This window comes from Hyperolius riggenbachi, chromosome 8 (assembly GCF_040937935.1).
Source record: "Hyperolius riggenbachi isolate aHypRig1 chromosome 8, aHypRig1.pri, whole genome shotgun sequence".
Taxonomy (NCBI): Eukaryota; Metazoa; Chordata; class Amphibia; order Anura; family Hyperoliidae; genus Hyperolius; species Hyperolius riggenbachi.
Window position 1 is genome coordinate 140,262,182 of NC_090653.1, and position 17,172 is coordinate 140,279,353.

The window sequence follows — 17,172 nt, forward strand, 5'->3', positions numbered from 1 at the left end:
ATTCATTTATCACAGGAGCAACCAGAAGAAATTATACTTATGATATTTGTCAATAGACTCAATTGTTAAATTATTACTTAGGGACACATGTACCAGGTCTGGCTGTTTGTTTTTAATTGATTTTAACTCATTAGCTGGTCATTAATAAAGGTTTTTTTCATGGTAGCTTTGGTGTCCTGAGTTATACCTGATTGAATGCTTCTACCTATTATTAGATTACAAGAGAGGGGGTCTTTTCTCTTTTTTGTTTAAATGTCAGTTTTGAGGTCGTTGACCTATTTCCCCTGATTATTGATACCTATTTAGGTGATTAAGATAATGTGACATTAATTATGACTGCTCGATTTCTTTGAGTTTTAATTATAAACAAGGTGTGTATGAGATCTGCAGATATCATAGACTATGAGTGCACTTTGCAGGAACGGATCTTTTGCAGGAACTGATCTTTTGCAGATACTGATCTGTTGCATGTGTACAGCATCTTTGTGTGCAGCATCTTGCAAAGATTTTTATCTGATGGGGAGTTCAGCTCCATAGAATAGACTGTGAAGGTATGGCTTTCAAACTACATGGAAGAGGGTAAAATTGGTCTGTGATCTTTCATTTTCCAAAGACTTTTATCTGATGTGTATACCCACCTTAAATGCCACATATATTTCCATTAATTACTAGCAAATAGCATCTCAAAGGGTTTTTTTTCATCTTTTAATTTGTGTGAAAAATGACAGACATGCTGGGAGCTTGGGGCTGGACAAAGCCCCAGGTAAGTAGTACTTATTTTGTTCAAATATCCCTGATAACTCCTTTAAATGACTCATCAATAATACTTCTAGCCCATAATGTATACTAAAGTGATGGCGAGAGCTAAAAATAGATAACAAGCTGTTGAGACATAAAAAGGAAATAGAATTGGTGGCAAGTTACAGAGGAGAACAGTTTAGAAGCTCACATTCCAAATTCGAAGCTCAGTATCACCAAATTCTCTCATCAGCCCTAGAGAAAGCTGCTCCACCAATATTCCGCCGCAACCGACCCCCTAACCCCCAGCCCTGGCGCACTACCCATACTCGCAACCTCCAGAGGGAAACACGCGCCACTGAACGAAAATGGCGGAAAACTCGACTAAACCAGGATTTCCTACAGTACAAGACTAACCTGCAGCAGTTCCACACTGCCCTTGCTCATGCGAAGCAGGAATACTTTACCAAGCTCATCGGAGCACAAGCTTCCAATCCCCGGCGTCTTTTTAGCACCTTCAACTCCCTGCTTAAACCCACCCCCCCACCTTCTGTTTCCTCCCTCTCTGCCACAGATTTAGCCACCCACTTCACCAACAAAATAGTCTCCATCCGTCAGGAAATATCCAATCTTTAATCTTCACCTCCCACCTGCTCACAACCTACTCCTTCTCCACCCCTCACCTCCTTCACTCCTACTACCACTGAGGAGGTCAACCACCTACTGCAGACTTCCCATACCACTACCTCCCCCCTTGACCCTATCCCTTCTGATCTACTTCAGCCTCACTTCACGGATCTGGCCCCAGTCCTCACTACCATGTTTAACCTCTCCCTATCCACAGGCACCTTCCCCTCAGACTTCAAGCAGGCCACTGTACTGCCTCTGCTCAAGAAACCCTCCCTCGACCCCTCGCTACCCTCCAACTACCGCCCGATCTCCCTCCTCCCCTTCGCCTCAAAACTCCTTGAGCGTCTGGTTCACAAACGCCTGACCCAGTACCTCAATGCCAACTCACTACTAGACCCACTGCAATCTGGATTTCGGCCTGCCCACTCAACCGAAACGGCTCTCACCAAAGTGGTCAATGACCTTGCCTTAGCTAAAGCTGAAGGTAAATACACCATTCTCCTCCTCCTTGACCTTTCAGCAGCTTTTGATACAGTAGATCATCCCCTACTCCTCCAGTCCCTCCAATCCATGGGCATTCACGATCTCGCCCTGACCTGGCTTTCATCCTACCTCTCTAACCGCTCCTTCACGACCTCCTTCAATGAGTCCTCGTCCACCCCCAACCACCTCTCAGTGGGAGTCCCCCAAGGCTCGGTCCTTGGCCCCCTACTGTTCTCCCTATACACATCCTCCATTGGCAAGATTATCTCCTCCATGGGTTTTAACTATCATCTGTATGCAGATGACACCCAAATCTATCTCCACACCCCTGACATATCCACCACTACCATGGACAAGGTCTCCTCCTGCCTATCTGCCATCTCCTCCTGGATGTCCGCTAGGTTCCTAAAACTAAATCTAGACAAAACGGAATTTATGATCTTCCCACCCCGGTCATCCCTGGACCTCCCAGATGTGCAGGTCACTGTTAACCACACTACTATTCACCCTACCTCTCAAGCCCGCTGTCTGGGTGTCACCCTGGACTCCGCACTCTCCTTCACTCCCCACATCCAAAACCTCACAAAGTCCTGCAACTTCCACCTTCGGAACATCTGTAAGATTCGCCCTTTCCTGACCCCTGCCACCACCAAACTCCTCATCCATGCCCTCATAATTTCCCGCCTCGACTACTGCAATGCCCTTCTGTCTGGACTCCCTAAGACCCGAATAGCCCCACTGCAGTCCATCATGAATGCGGCTGCCAGAATTATCCACTCCTCCCATCGCTCCACCAGGGCGGCTCCCCTCCGTGAATCCCTCCACTGGCTTCCTATCCAGTCCAGAATCAGATTCAAGATATTGTGTCTGACCTACAAATCCATCCACAAAACCTGTCCAACCTACATTTCTGATCTTACTCAGAGATACACACCAAGCCGCTCACTCCGCTCCTCCAATGAACTTCGCCTGACCGTCCCCCGCATCACCCAGTCCCATGCACGCCTCCAAGACTTCTCAAGAGCTGCTCCGACACTATGGAACTCCCTACCTCCACCCATTAGGGCAGCCCCCTCCTTCAACACCTTCAAGAAGGCCCTCAAAACTCACCTTTTCACTCTTGCCTACCACCCCTCACAATTGCTCTAAACCCACAGCCGAACTCTGGTCCCCTACCTCTCGTGTCCCTACCTCTCCCTCTAGATTGTAAGCCTTTGGGCAGGGTCCTCACTCCTTTTGTGTCCTACCTGATCATGCACCTCTATTACTGTGCACACATGCTATGCATTTGAGTGAACCTAACTTGCCTAATCTCCATGCTCCCATCCAGTGACTAAGCATTACCTTGTACTCATACTGTGCTGTGTGATCTGGTTTTCTTGTATTCCTGTATTGTCATATTGCTGTTTGTCACCCCTAAATATTGTCTGTAACCTAAATTAATGTCCAGCGCTGCGTAATATGTTGGCGCTTTATAAATACAACAAATAAATAAATAATTCCAAGGTGGGACCATCAGACATTGCGACTTGCTTGCTATCAGTGTAAACACAAACTTTTAGCCGGGTTAACACTAAAAGTGACAAATAGCAGTACTCACTAGAGATGGCCCAAACAGTTCGCTGGCGAGCAGTATTCTGCGAACATCGGCTGTTCGCATTTGCGGCGAACAACGAACATTTGTCATGTTCAATTCGCCCCCCATACATCATCATTGAGCTAAAAACTTTGACTCCTTACCTTACAGTCAGCAGACACATGGCAGCCAATCAGCTAGCACCTCTTCCAGGACCCCTCACCCTCCTATCAAAAAGCAGTTGTGGTGGCCATGTTGGATTAATTCTCTGCTGGCTGCAGACTGTTAGTGAAAGCAGGGTCAGACTAGATGCAGATAGGTAGGGAACTTGCTGTGAAAGCACGCCAAACAGCGCTTTTGAGGGCTAGCACATGGGTTTTCTGTGTTTTTTGTGTGTGTGACACTCCACAGCCCACTGACACCCAGAGCTGTGTGCACACTACTGCTGTTACCTCATTGAGTTGCACGCACAGAACCACTACAATGCATTATTTCACTGCATTATTAGCCCACTGAAACCCAGAGCTGTGCATAATGTGATTTCTGCCCATTAGGGTTTAAAACCAGACTTTGCGTCAACTCCGTAATTATTTGTGAGACTTTTGGCATGGATCCCCATCTGGCATGCCCCTATCCAGGGGTTAGACCTGATGAAACAACTTTTTCATCACTGCAACTATGTAACTATGTTTTGGTCTTAAAATTCGCCTGCCCATTGAAGTCTATGGTGGTTTACCATATTTGCCTGTTTGCAAACATTGCAGAGGTTTGCATTCGTGAACAGAAAATTCTATGTTTGCAACATCTCTACTACTCACTGCTGTGCATAGAATACCCTTCACAATAGCAGTACAATGCATATCAGGTCATATGCAGTGTTGTGCAGAATATATGTTCAGAGGCATATTTGAGCAGAGGAGATGGGTGGTCCTATTCACAGGTACTTAAGCTATGACACAACTAAAATGTTGGTGCATGCTCTTATAATATTTTGTTTGGAGTATTGTACTGTATTGTTTTGCTGACTACCAACTAACAGACTAGCACGGCACCAATCTGTACTGAACTTGGTAGTTAGACTCATTCATCTTTCCTCTCACTCTTCCCCTACTGCTCCTCTCTGCCAAGCTCTTTATTGGCTGCCAATTAACGTGAGGATGCATTTTTAACCCTAACCTACAAAAGCTCTCCACGATCTCTCTCCCTTGTACATATCCTCACTGGTTTCCAGATACCAACCCAACCACAATCTCAACTCTGCACATGACTTCTTTTGTTCTCCTTGCATTCATGTATACAAGATTGCTCACATACTTGCCCCCTCCTCTGGAATCCCCTTCCGCCAACACATCAGTCACTCTTTAACCTTTGAAATCTTTTAAGTGTCCTCAAAACTCACTTATTTTCCAACATGCATATGCTCTAACTTAAGCCATTCCCCCTTGACCTCTGGTCTAGTTGTGCTCCTTACTAGATAACCTAAAGATACCCTGCCACTAGGTATGAATATTATATCCTACCCCACCTCTTGTCCCCCCACATTCCTTTAGATTGTAAGCTCGGTAGGGCAGGGCCCTCTCACCCGTTTGTTATTCATTTTGTGTCTTGCAATTTGTTATGCATTTTATTTATTTTGTTATGTTTGTCACTATAATTTTCAATTCTGCATGTTGTACCAATTTTAATGTATATGATTTTCTGTATTATTACAGTGGCTTGCAAAAGTATTCGGCCCCCTTGAAGTTTTCCACATCTTGTCACATTACTGCCACAAACATGAATCAAATTTTATTTGAATTTCCCGTGAAAGACCAATACAAACTGGTGTACACGTGAGAAGTGGAACGAAAAATTGATTCAGGTTTGTGGCAGTAATGTGACAAAATGTGGAAAACTTCAAGGAGGCCGAATACTTTTGCAAGCCACTGTATGTACCCCATATTTTGTCTTACTTTATACAATGCCACAGAATATGTTGCTGCTTTATAAACTAATAATAATAAACATTTCCAAAAAGCTACCAAGTAATAACTCAGAGTATTCCAAAATAAATGAATGGTTTTGGAATGGCTAAATCAACCCACAGAAGGGAATTACCTAATTGTTAACGTTTGCTGAATAAAGGAATGAAGCTAGAATATGCTATTCCAAATTATTTCTACCTAAAGAAAGAGTAGGAGCAGGTCCTCTGGGCTTATACAAATTCTGTATATCTTCCATTCCTGGCCCTATGACTCCATTGAAAGGAAACCTACTAATCCAACTGTGCTTTATTTGATTTGGAAGCTATCTTACTTTTTTAAAGTACCTGTATTCATCCAAAATTATAAATGTTATACATTGTGATGCCCTTAAAAATCTGATTGCACCACAACCTTAACCATTATGGCATTTCTTATTTTTCATTGATGCTTTCTTCATTTGAATTAAGATGCCTAGACTCTACTTGGTGATGAGTTAGTTCAGGGGCATAACTAGAAATCCATGACCCCCCCCCTGCAAAAACCTTGGATGGAGCCCCCCTAATGATCCCCCCCCCCCATACTTCATCCAGGCCATCTGCAGCCTAGACAATACGCTGTAAGTCCTCCTGAGTCCCGAAGGAGTAGAAAGGTGAGCTCTGCCCCACTGATCTCAGCCAGAGACTTACTAGGCACTTACTAGCATCGAGGAGCAGGGTGACGGATACATGTATAGTATTGAGGTCTGCCAGAAGCTGCTCTCCATCTCTGTGCATGTCTATGCACACTTTTTGACCTTTCTGACTACTGCACGCCCAAACATCTCTGTTTGACAGGCTTGCCCACCACAGCATAGAATTATTTGCTTAAACGGACAGGCCCCATGTAAGCCTCCAGGCCCTCCCCTACTAGCAGGGGGGGGGGGTAGGGGTGATAGTTATGTCAGTTAGCTTTTTAAATGAACAAAAAACATGACACAAGGATCTTGGGAATGATATCTCCACTTTGCAATAGAAAAAGATATTTACACATACTTATAAGTATTTTTTCATCTTTCCACATCACACTTATGTGTCATCTACTCTTCAGAAATTCCTCTTATACTCACCAATGAGGTCCTCAACTTTGAAAGTCAAAGTCATATTCTCCCTAACTATGAAGACTGCCCAGCTACCCCTCTCTCTAGCTTTTATTTCTGCTGCCCAGACACAGTCCCTGCCCTCAGACTAATTCTCTCTACTGTAGGGGTCATTGGGGCTGGGTGCTGGACGGGAGGTACAGTTCCCTGTTATTTGGACTGTGGTCCCTTTAAAAATGAGATGTGTACCTTGAAGGGAGTCCGGGTATTGTTTGGCAGCAAGCCAGTTACTGCCTTTGTTGTTTTTTGCAGGGCTGGACTCCCAGAATGGGAGGGAAGGAAGGGCGGGCCTTCCCATTCCACCCAGGTGTACACCTAGTTTTCTGTGGAGCTGAAGGAAGCTCTAACACATTTGCATATCAGGAAGCAGCTCACATGCAGTCAGAGTGGAGTTGATGTGGAGGGGCATGTGTGTTGCTGAGCTCCAGTCTTGACAAGAGTGTTTGGGAGACATTGCTGAGAGAGCCAAACCATACTTTGGACTGCTGTTTGTATGGCTTTGGCTTAAATGATCTGTATTTGAATAAGCTGAACTATCACTACTGCTATATGGACTACAAAGCTGAAGTAAGCTTGCCATTTATTTTCTATTTATGATGGAGAAAAGCTGTCTATATTACTGCTGCAAAATAAACAGACTTTGTGTTTTATACAACTGTGTACTGGGTGCTGGCTGCGATCCCCTAAACTTCACACTACATAGGTATCGACTACTAAGAGTATGACTGGCAAGTTGACCCAATCCCTTCTTACATTCCCCAAAACTCAGGATACTCTTCAGTAGGTCAGGCAACTGGCACCTGTGGCCATAACTTATTTTCATAGGAAAGCACACAAATGAGGAAAAGTGTCTGGATGCATAATACTCTCCCTTTCAGAGGGCATTTCAGGATGTAGCGCTGCTATAGTAACAATACAGTTTTCCTCCAGAAGACCCTGTAAGCCAACCAGAAAATGTTATTTAATGTTGCTGTGTGCTGAACTGAACTATTCATAAGTAGGAGAGTTTTTGCTTTGAGCGCTTTATTTTTCTTAAAGGTAGGGGAATGGGACCCTGAGGGATGGAAGAAAAAAACCTTGCCATCTTCTTTTAAAAATTGCAAAGACATTATAGCATATTAATACTAACAGTAGAAGGCACCAATAATAATACAAATATTTTTAAAAGTTTAAAAAGGAGGAGGGGTGGTGTATTACCTCTTTCCAACAAAAACTCACAGTAAGAGCTACTATTGAATTATTTAGACATAAGGCAATGTGTTTTGTGTTATAATCCATTTGTTTAGGTTAAAGTAACTGTGACTGTGGCACAATGGCACTTTACTTGTATCTTAAATGACCATGATTAATCATAAACTTTCTAAAAAATTACATAAAAATATGCATAGGTAAATAATTAACTAAGTAACCAGTACATATTAAAACAACCAAATGCATATTAAAAGTGATATCTATAAGGTTATACTTTTGATAAGAATTCAAAACAATCTATGCACAAAATATTATACACATTGATATGCAATCACTTAAAGTACATTTTCATATGGAGCAAATAGAATATTAAAGATTGGGTTAATAATCTTGTAAGTCAATAATGGTGATGCAAAGTGGGCGTGGCCATGGGTGGGGCCAAATGTACATGAACTTAGCAGCGGTGTAAGCTACAGATAACGGGCCTGCCCATCGAAATATTGGATGGAGCCCCCTATCCTTAATTTAAAATCAGTATAGGCATAGATCAAAGATGTATACCCACATACAATTTTGATTGGTCAATCACTGATCCCCAATTTTACCACCCCCGTGCAGTAAGTGGGCCAACAGACAATGAATTTTATGAACAGAGCTAAAATTGGCTAATCAAAATTGTATGTGTGTACCAGGCTTTACAGCTAATACTATACATACTGAAAGTAGCAGGGATCAGCATACAATACAGCTGGTTTACAATCAGTAAAGGCACAGAGTAACACCTTACACTGTACACACTGGAGGTAAATCAGCACACAGTGCAGGCACTAGAGAACAGCGTATACTGTACATACTGTAGGCAGCAGAATTCAGCACACTGCATCTAGCGTGCCAAAAATATGAGGATCACGTTGTGCGGTGTGCTTATCGCGCCACTCCAAAAAATGGGTGGGCCATGGACCAGAATATAGGTGTGGTAACGGGTGGAGACAAATTTACATGAACCTAGCAATGGTGGGACATTAGATTATGACAGTGGTGGCGAACCTTTTGGAGGGCGAGTGCCCAAACTGCAACCCAAAAGTCACTTATCTATCGCAAAGTTGCAACAGCAATTTAAATTAAATACTGTACAAACGTTTTAACTCATACATGAACATTATGGAAAATCCAAGTTGAAAATAAACTGTGAAGATAAACAATTTCATCCATCCTACTCCTGAAAAATATATTCAATTTTTTAGAACCTCCCAGTTTTATTTTCTGTTTTAAAAAGCTAAAAAAGTAGGTTTAATGCTATTGTCTCATATGATAAGGATTCAGCTTTTCCCATAGTCTAGCAGTTAGCAATCATGTGACCCCCAACAAGACAAATTCAGCACTCATTAGGCCCCCGACAAGACAAATTCAGCAATCGTGTGGGCCCTGACATGACAAATTCAGCAATCGTGAGGCCCCCGACATGACAAATTCAGCAATCATGAGGCCCCCAACAAATCATGAGGCCCCCAACAAGACAAATTCAGCAATCATGAGGCCTCCAACAAATCATGAGGCCCCCAACAAGACAAATTCAGCAATCTTGAGGCCCCCAACAAATCATAAGGCTCCCAACAAGACAAATTCAGCAGTCATGAGGCACATAAATAGACATATAGCATTTCACATAAATAGGCAGAATGCCCCCTTAATATGGTAGCCCCCCAAGTTAGGTAGTGAGTGACAGGGACCCCCAGGTTAGCTAGTGAGTGACAGGCGCCTCCAGTTAGGTAGTGAGTGACAGGGACACCGAAAGTGAGTGATAGGGAGCCTCTTTAGGTAGTGAGTGAGTGACAGGGAGCCCCTTTAGGTAGTGAGTGAATGACAGGGAGCCCCTTTAGGCAGTGAGTGAGTGACAGGGAGCCCCTTTAGGCAGTGAGTGAGTGACAGGGAGCCCCTTTAGGTAGTGAGTGAGTGACAGGGAGCCCCTTTAGGCAGTGAGTGAGTGACAGGGAGCCCCTTTAGGTAGTGAGTGCCAGGGAGCCCCTTTAGGTGGTGAGTGAGTGCCAGGGAGCCCCTTAAGATAGTGAGTGAGTGCCAGGGAGCCCCTTTAGGTAGTGAGTGAGTGCCAGGGAGCCCCTTTAGGTAGTGAGTGAGTGCCAGGGAGCCCCTTTAGGTAGTGAGTGGGTGCCAGGGAGCCCCTTTAGGTAGTGAGTGGGTGCCAGGGAGCCCCTTTAGGTAGTGAGTGAGTGACAGGGAGCCCCTTTAGGTAGTGAGTGAGTGCCAGGGAGCCCCTTTAGGTAGTGAGTGAGTGACAGGGAGCCCCTTTAGGTAGTGAGTAAGTGACAGGGAGCCCCTTTAGGTAGTGAGTGACAAGGAGCCCCTTTAGGTAGTGAGTGAGTGACAGGGAGGCCCTTTAGGTAGTGAGTGAGTGACAGGGAGCCCCTTTAGGCAGTATCGTTTTCCAACAGGATTAGGAGGCGCCCGTGTGGTGTGTTTGGTGTTCTCTTCATACAAAGAGACTCCACTCGATGAAAGGTTACGACGGTTTATTATAGCACAATAGACAACGCGTTTCGCGGTCCAAGCCGCTTCCTCAGGTCAATAACAGGTGCTTATATTTAAAACAAACAAATGAAATCACTAAAATTATATAAAACTAGAAACATAAAACATAACTATAGACATATGCTAAAAAATTTTTTTATGTATATATATATATAACATAGGTGGTAATCACGGATCATAAGGATCTATGGAGACAGACCTAGGTTATGGTAGTAAGGGCATCAAAAAACAACAGTACACATGGAAAAAGGCCGAACAGAGCTTCAATCAATGTTATGGAATACTAAGATAAGAGTGTCTGATCTTAAATAATAGCAGGATATAGCCTCAAGTCTAAGGTATAAATTGCTATAACAGTTGTAACAGCTCAGAGAGAGAGGAAGGGGTGTGTATGTAATATAGGATCCATATCTGTGATGGAAAGGGTATGTGGCTGAGGTATATAAGGAGCGGTGTAAATCCAGACAGAGAAAACAGGGGGAAGGGGTGAACCCAGTTACAGCGGAGGGCGGCGGTGTGGGCCGAGAACAGGGGGGAGAGGAGAGTCAGGAGGTAAGCCATAGGCACTCGGGACCTAGTATAAGGAGAATTCAGGTCGAGGGAGCCTGTGTAAAGGTAGTGGATAGAGGGAGAGATATAGTGTAAGCGGGGAACAGAGGAAGGTATGATGCGGGTACAGGAAGAGGGGTCACCAGGAGTGATATGAGCCAGAGGATGTGTGGGGGACCCGGAGGGGATGAGAGGGAATTGTGGAGATAGCTGGAACCCCAGCTAAAATATAGGATGCAGGTGGGTACGGTAGTGGTGCTCAAATACCCCTTTTTAAAATTCGAGTTTGGTCGAATTCGAATAGTAAATTATTCGAGGTCATTCGAATATTCGAGTCGAATAATTTTTACTATTCGATTCGACCTCGGACTTCGAGCTCACTATTCGAGTCGGTATTCGAGCTAACTATTCGAGCTGACTATTCGAATTGGCCTTAAATAGCTTCCAACACTTGTTTTGAGGGTGAATGATGCAAGAAACCTCTTTTTTTCCAAGTAACAACAGCAAGTGATTATGTGGGGATGTTCCTTTAAAAAAAAATGTGGAAAGAGAAGTTGTGTCCTTAATTTTGTTCAGTAGTGTTACTGTATATACTTGTTCTTCTTCTTCTTTATCTTTCTTCTTCTTCTTCTATATCGTCTTCTTCTATATCGTCTTCTTCTATATCGTCTTCTTCTATATCGTCTTCTATATCGTCTTCTTCTATATCTTCTTCTTCTTCTTCTTCTTCTTCTTCTTCTTCTTCTTCTTCTTCTTCTTCTTCTTCTTCTTCTTCTTCTCCTTCCTTTTCAATATAGTCTTATTCTTCTTCACGTATTTCTCTTTTCAATTTTTTTTTAAAGAAATGCAGCTATTTTTGAGCGTAACAAATAGCTGGTGGGCGCACGCATGTTGGAAGCGCCATTGTATGTGCTCCCTGGCAGTGGAAACACAAAGACAGCAGGAGGTAAATTCAGCAGCAGGAGGAGGAGGATGAGTGTGTGGCAGCAGGCAGTCAATGAGGCAGGCAGCTCGCCGTGACATAATAGCCCTGGTACCTAGCGGTGATACCAGGGCTGTAAATAAACACAACAGGAGGTCCCAGACAGCGGTCGTGCAGCCCACATTGTGTCCAATACACAACTGGGACAACACAGTTTTCAACCCGGGCACCTCAGAAAAATTAAACCTTTTTTTTTTTTTTAATGGTTTGTTTGGTTTTGGTTTTGCAACCAATATAGCTATTGTTTGACGTAATAGCTGGTGGCAGAGTGGCAGCAGAAGGTAAATCATCTGTGTACCCTGGCAGTGGGAAACACAGACAGACAGCAGCAGCAGGAGGAGGAATGGAGGAGTAGGCGAGCAGCTATTGTTTGACGTAATAGCTGGTGGCAGAGTGGCAGCAGAAGGTAAATCATCTGTGTACCCTGGCAGTGGGAAACACAGACAGACAGCAGCAGCAGCAGCAGGAGGAGGTATGGAGGAGCAGTGTGAGTGTGGCAGCAGGTAGGCAGCGTGACATAATAGCCCTGGTACCTAGCGGTGATACCAGGGCTGTAAATAAACACAACAGGAGGTCCCAGACAGCGGTCGTGCAGCCCACATTGTGTCCAATACACAACTGGGACAACACAGTTTTCAACCCGGGCACCTCAGAAAAATTAAACCTTTTTTTTTTTTTTATGGTTTTTTGGTTTTTGGTTTTGCAACCAATATAGCTATTGTTTGACGTAATAGCTGGTGGCAGAGTGGCAGCAGAAGGTAAATCATCTGTGTACCCTGGCAGTGGGAAACACAGACAGACAGCAGAAGGGCAGTACACAGCAGCCCACTGTAGGTGTAAAATGTGTGGCTGCAGGCGACGTAATAGTCAAAGTGAACCAGGCTGGCTTAGTGAGCAGGAGCCAGGAGGTGGTAAAGGGTGGTAAGGCACATTAACGATGGTTCCGGCAGCCAGTTCATGTCCCCCTCTCGCCGACAACAGGGGCCAGGAACTCGCCTTCCACCCACGCCTGGTTCATCTTGAGAAACGTCAGTCTGTCCACAGACTTGTGAGACAGACGTGAGCGTTTCTCGGTGACCACGCCACCAGCTGCACTGAAGCAGCGCTCGGACAGCACGCTGGAAGGGGGGCAGGACAGCACTTCCAGGGCGTACTGCGCCAGCTCGCTCCAGATCTCCATGCGCTTGACCCAATACTCCATGGGATCAACAGGGGCATCGCTGTCAAGCCCGCTGTACGACCCCATGTAGTCAGCCACCATGCGGGTCAGGCGCTGGCTGTGACCGGAGGAGGATGCTGCTGCATGCATCTCCTCTCTAGTCACTGCTGCCGGAGCCTCTACAGTCCTGTAGAGCTCGTGGCTGAGAGACAGCAGGTCTGTGGGGCGCTTGCTGCTGCTGGATGCAGGCACCTGCTGCTGCCTCTGTGCTGGCTGCTGGACAGTGGGGGTGGAAGGCTGGGGGAAGGCTTCCTCCAAGCGCTCAACAAGGGCCTGCTGCAAGCTCCTTATTTGTTGCGCTGGGTCTCCTCCTGCAGGCGGCAGGAACTGGCTCAACTTCCCCTTGAGGCGTGGGTCCAACATCATGCTGATCCAGATGTCCTCCCTCTGCTTCATCTGGATCACCCTGGGGTCCCTGCGCAGGCACGTCAGCATGTGCGCTGCCATTGGGAAGAGGCGGGCCACGTCTGCTGGCACATCGACGTCAGTGCTGTCCTCATCCTCCTCCTCTGCCGCCTCATCCTCTCTCCACCCCCGCACCAACTCAGCTGCGCTGTGCTGATCCCCCTCATCAGCAGCCAGGTCAGGGACCTCCACCAAGTCCTCCTCCTCCTCCCCCTCAGAGGTGGACTGCGCAGCTGGTTGCCGCTCCTGCTGGTCCAAGGCTGCCGCTCCCTGTTCCAGCAAAGCATCGAGGGCCCTGTTCAGCAGAGAAACCAGGGGCACCCACTCGCAGACCATAGCATGGTCCCTGCTCACCATGTTTGTGGCCTGCAGGAAGGGAGCCAGCACTAAGCACACCTGCTGCATGTGCCTCCAGTCATCATCGGGGACGATGGACGGGAAGTTGCTGGTCTTGTCCCTTCTCAGAGCTGCGGAAACAGTGGCCAGGGCAAGGTACTGTTTGACAGCGTGCCTCTGTTCAACCAGACGCTCCAACATCGCCAGGGTGGAGTTCCAGCGAGTCGGAACGTCAAGGATCAGCCGATGGCGTGGCAGATCCAGCTCCTTTTGCACGTCTTCCAGGCTCGCACAGGCTGCAGCCGAGCGCCGGAAGTGACGCACAACATTCCTTGCCGTTTCCAGCAGTTCGCCCATCCCCTGGTAGGTGCGCAGGAACTTCTGCACCACCAGGTTCAGCACGTGGGCAAGACAGGGGATGTGGGTCAGGTTTCCCCTGTGTATTGCGGCAACCAGATTGGCCCCATTGTCGGCCACCACCTCTCCGACTCTGAGGCCTCTGGGGGTCAGCCAAATCCTCTCCTGCTCCTGGAGTTTGGCCAACACATGGGTTGCCGTCAGCTTGGTCTTCCCAAGGCTGACCAAGTGCAGCAGCGCTTGGCAGTGGCGGGCCTTCACGCTGCTGCTGAGGCGGGGGGTTTGGCCAGGTGTGCCGGAGGATGGCAGAGGATCGGAGGAACCTGCTGCAGTTCCCCTGACCCTGCGGGGTGGCACCACCCACTGTGTTGCTGCTGCTGCTGTGCCCGCTGCTGCTCTCCCATCCTCACCCCCTTCCACCAAGCTGACCCAGTGGACAGTGAAGGACAGGTAGCGGCCTGTCCCGAAGCGGCTGCTCCAGGAGTCCATGGTGACGTGGACCCTTTCACCAACCGCGTGCTCCAGCCCTCGCTCCACATTGGCCATCACAAAGCGGTGCAGTGCAGGAATGGCCTTGCGGGAGAAAAAGTGTCTGCTGGGGAGCTGCCAGTCTGGGGCTGCACAAGCAAGCAGCGCACGAATGTCGCTCCCCTCCTGCACGAGCGTGTACGGCAGGAGTTGGGAGCACATGGCCCGTGCCAGCAAGCCGTTCAGCTGCCGCACGCGACGGCTGCTGGGAGGCAGAGCCCTAACCACCCCCTGGAAGGACTCGCTCAAAAGGCTCTGGCGTGGCCTTTTGCTGACACGGGAATCAGCAGACACAGCAGAGGAGGCCACTGAGGACTGGCTGCCAGAACAGGCCTCAGTGTCGGCGGCAGGAGTTGCAGAGGGGGGAGGAGCAGTGCGTTTCCGCACTCCTGCTGGTGCTGCTGGAGGAGCAGGAGGGCGGGTGGCTGCTGTTGCTGCTGCTGCTGCTGAAGGCTGTGCAGTGATGGGTGTGGTGCCACTGCCAGCACCAGATGCCTTCAGCCTCTGGAACTCCTCATGCTGGTGGAAATGTTTAGCCGCAAGGTGGTTGATGAGCGAGCTGGTGCTGAACTTTAAGGGGTCTGCACCTCTGCTCAACTTCCGCTGACAGTGGTTGCAAGTGGCGTACTTGCTGTACACAGTGGGCATGGTGAAAAAGCGCCAGATTGGTGACAGAAACATCCCCCTACGGCATGGAAGCGCTGCTGCCTGTCTCCCTGTGGTGGTTGGGGGGGGGGCTTGGGTGCGGCTGGTGGTGGTACTGGCTGATGCTGCTGCTGCTGAGCCTGAGACACCAGCAGGGTGTGGGACGCTGCCAATGCTTGCAATGATGCGCCTCCTTGCAAGGCCCACAAGCGCATCCTCCTCCTCCTCCTCAGAGCTGCTGAGGACGACATCCCCTGGAGGTGGTGGCACCCAGTCTCTGTCTGTCACCGGGTCATCATCATCCTCCCCCTCCTGAAACATGTCCTGCTGGGATGAGGACCCCCCAAACTCCTCTCCTGATGCATGGATGGGCTGCTTGACTGTCGCCACAGTCTTGCTGTCCAATCCCTCATCCCCCAAAGTGCCCATCAGCATCTCCTCCTCAAGATCGCCAACAACAGCAGACAATTTACTCATGATGCCTGGGGTCAAAAGACTGCTGAATGACAGGTCGGCGAGTGACGGTGAACTGGCCTCCTCCCCAGACCCTGCTGGGCGGCTGCTGCGAACAGGGGTGGTGGTGGTGGTGAGGGTGGAGGCCTCGGATGCAGAGCTGATGGCGGGCTGCTCATCCTCCGTCATGAGTTGCACCACAGTGTCTGCATCCTTTTCCTCAATGGGACGTTTCCGACCCGGCTGGAGGAAAATGGGAGCAGGTGCTACACGCTGCTGCTGCTGTGTCTCTGCAGCGTGAGTTGCAGATGCTCCTGCTGGGCGGCGCCCAAGGCGTCCACGGCCAGTGGCTATGGGAGGAATGTTAGCCACTGACGCTGCTGCTGCTGCTGCGGAACTGTGCATGGTGGCGCGCCCGCGGCCGCGGCTTGCCACAATGCTGCTCCCTCTCCTCCTGATTCCCTTGCTGCCCTTCCCCTTGCCCAAACCGCGCTGGCTGCCACTTCCAGACATCTTCAATGTTTTGGGCGTATAGACAAAAGTTTTTTAAAAGGGCGGGTGAAAAGTGGGGTACTTTAATGGAGTGGGTTGGTTGGTGAGGTGACTGAGTGAGTGTCCCCTAGTACAGTAAGTAAGTAGTAACAGTCAGGAAGTACAACTAGCAGTTACAATAATCAGTAGTAATCACAAGTAAATTTAGTGTGTGTACACTCAGACAGTGAGTGCCCGCACGCAGGAGCTAGTAGCCTATGAACACAGTGACTGAGTGTCCTAGACTCCTAGTACAGTAAGAGTAAGTAGTAACAGTAAGTAGAACTAACTAATTACAATAATCAATCAGCGATCAGAAGGAAATGGAGTGTGGGTGGTGTGTGTACACTCAGACAGTGAGTGACCGCACGCAGGAGCTAGTAGCCTATGAACACACAGTGACTGAGTGTCCTAGACTCCTAGTACAGTAAGAGTAAGTAGTAACAGTAAGTAGAACTAACTAATAATCAATCAGCGATCAGAAGGAAATGGAGTGTGGGTGGTGTGTGTACACTCAGACAGTGAGTGCCCGCACGCAGGAGCTAGTAGCCTATGAACACAGTGACTGAGTGTCCTAGACTCCTAGTACAGTAAGAGTAAGTAGTAACAGTAAGTAGAACTAACTAATTACAATAATCAATCAGCGATCAGAAGGAAATGGAGTGTGGGTGGTGTGTGTACACTCAGACAGTGAGTGACCGCACGCAGGAGCTAGTAGCCTATGGACACACAGTGACTGAGTGTCCTAGACTCCTAGTACAGTAAGAGTAAGTAGTAACAGTAAGTAGAACTAACTAATAATCAATCAGCGATCAGAAGGAAATGGAGTGTGGGTGGTGTGTGTACACTCAGACAGTGAGTGCCCGCACGCAGGAGCTAGTAGCCTATGAACACAGTGACTGA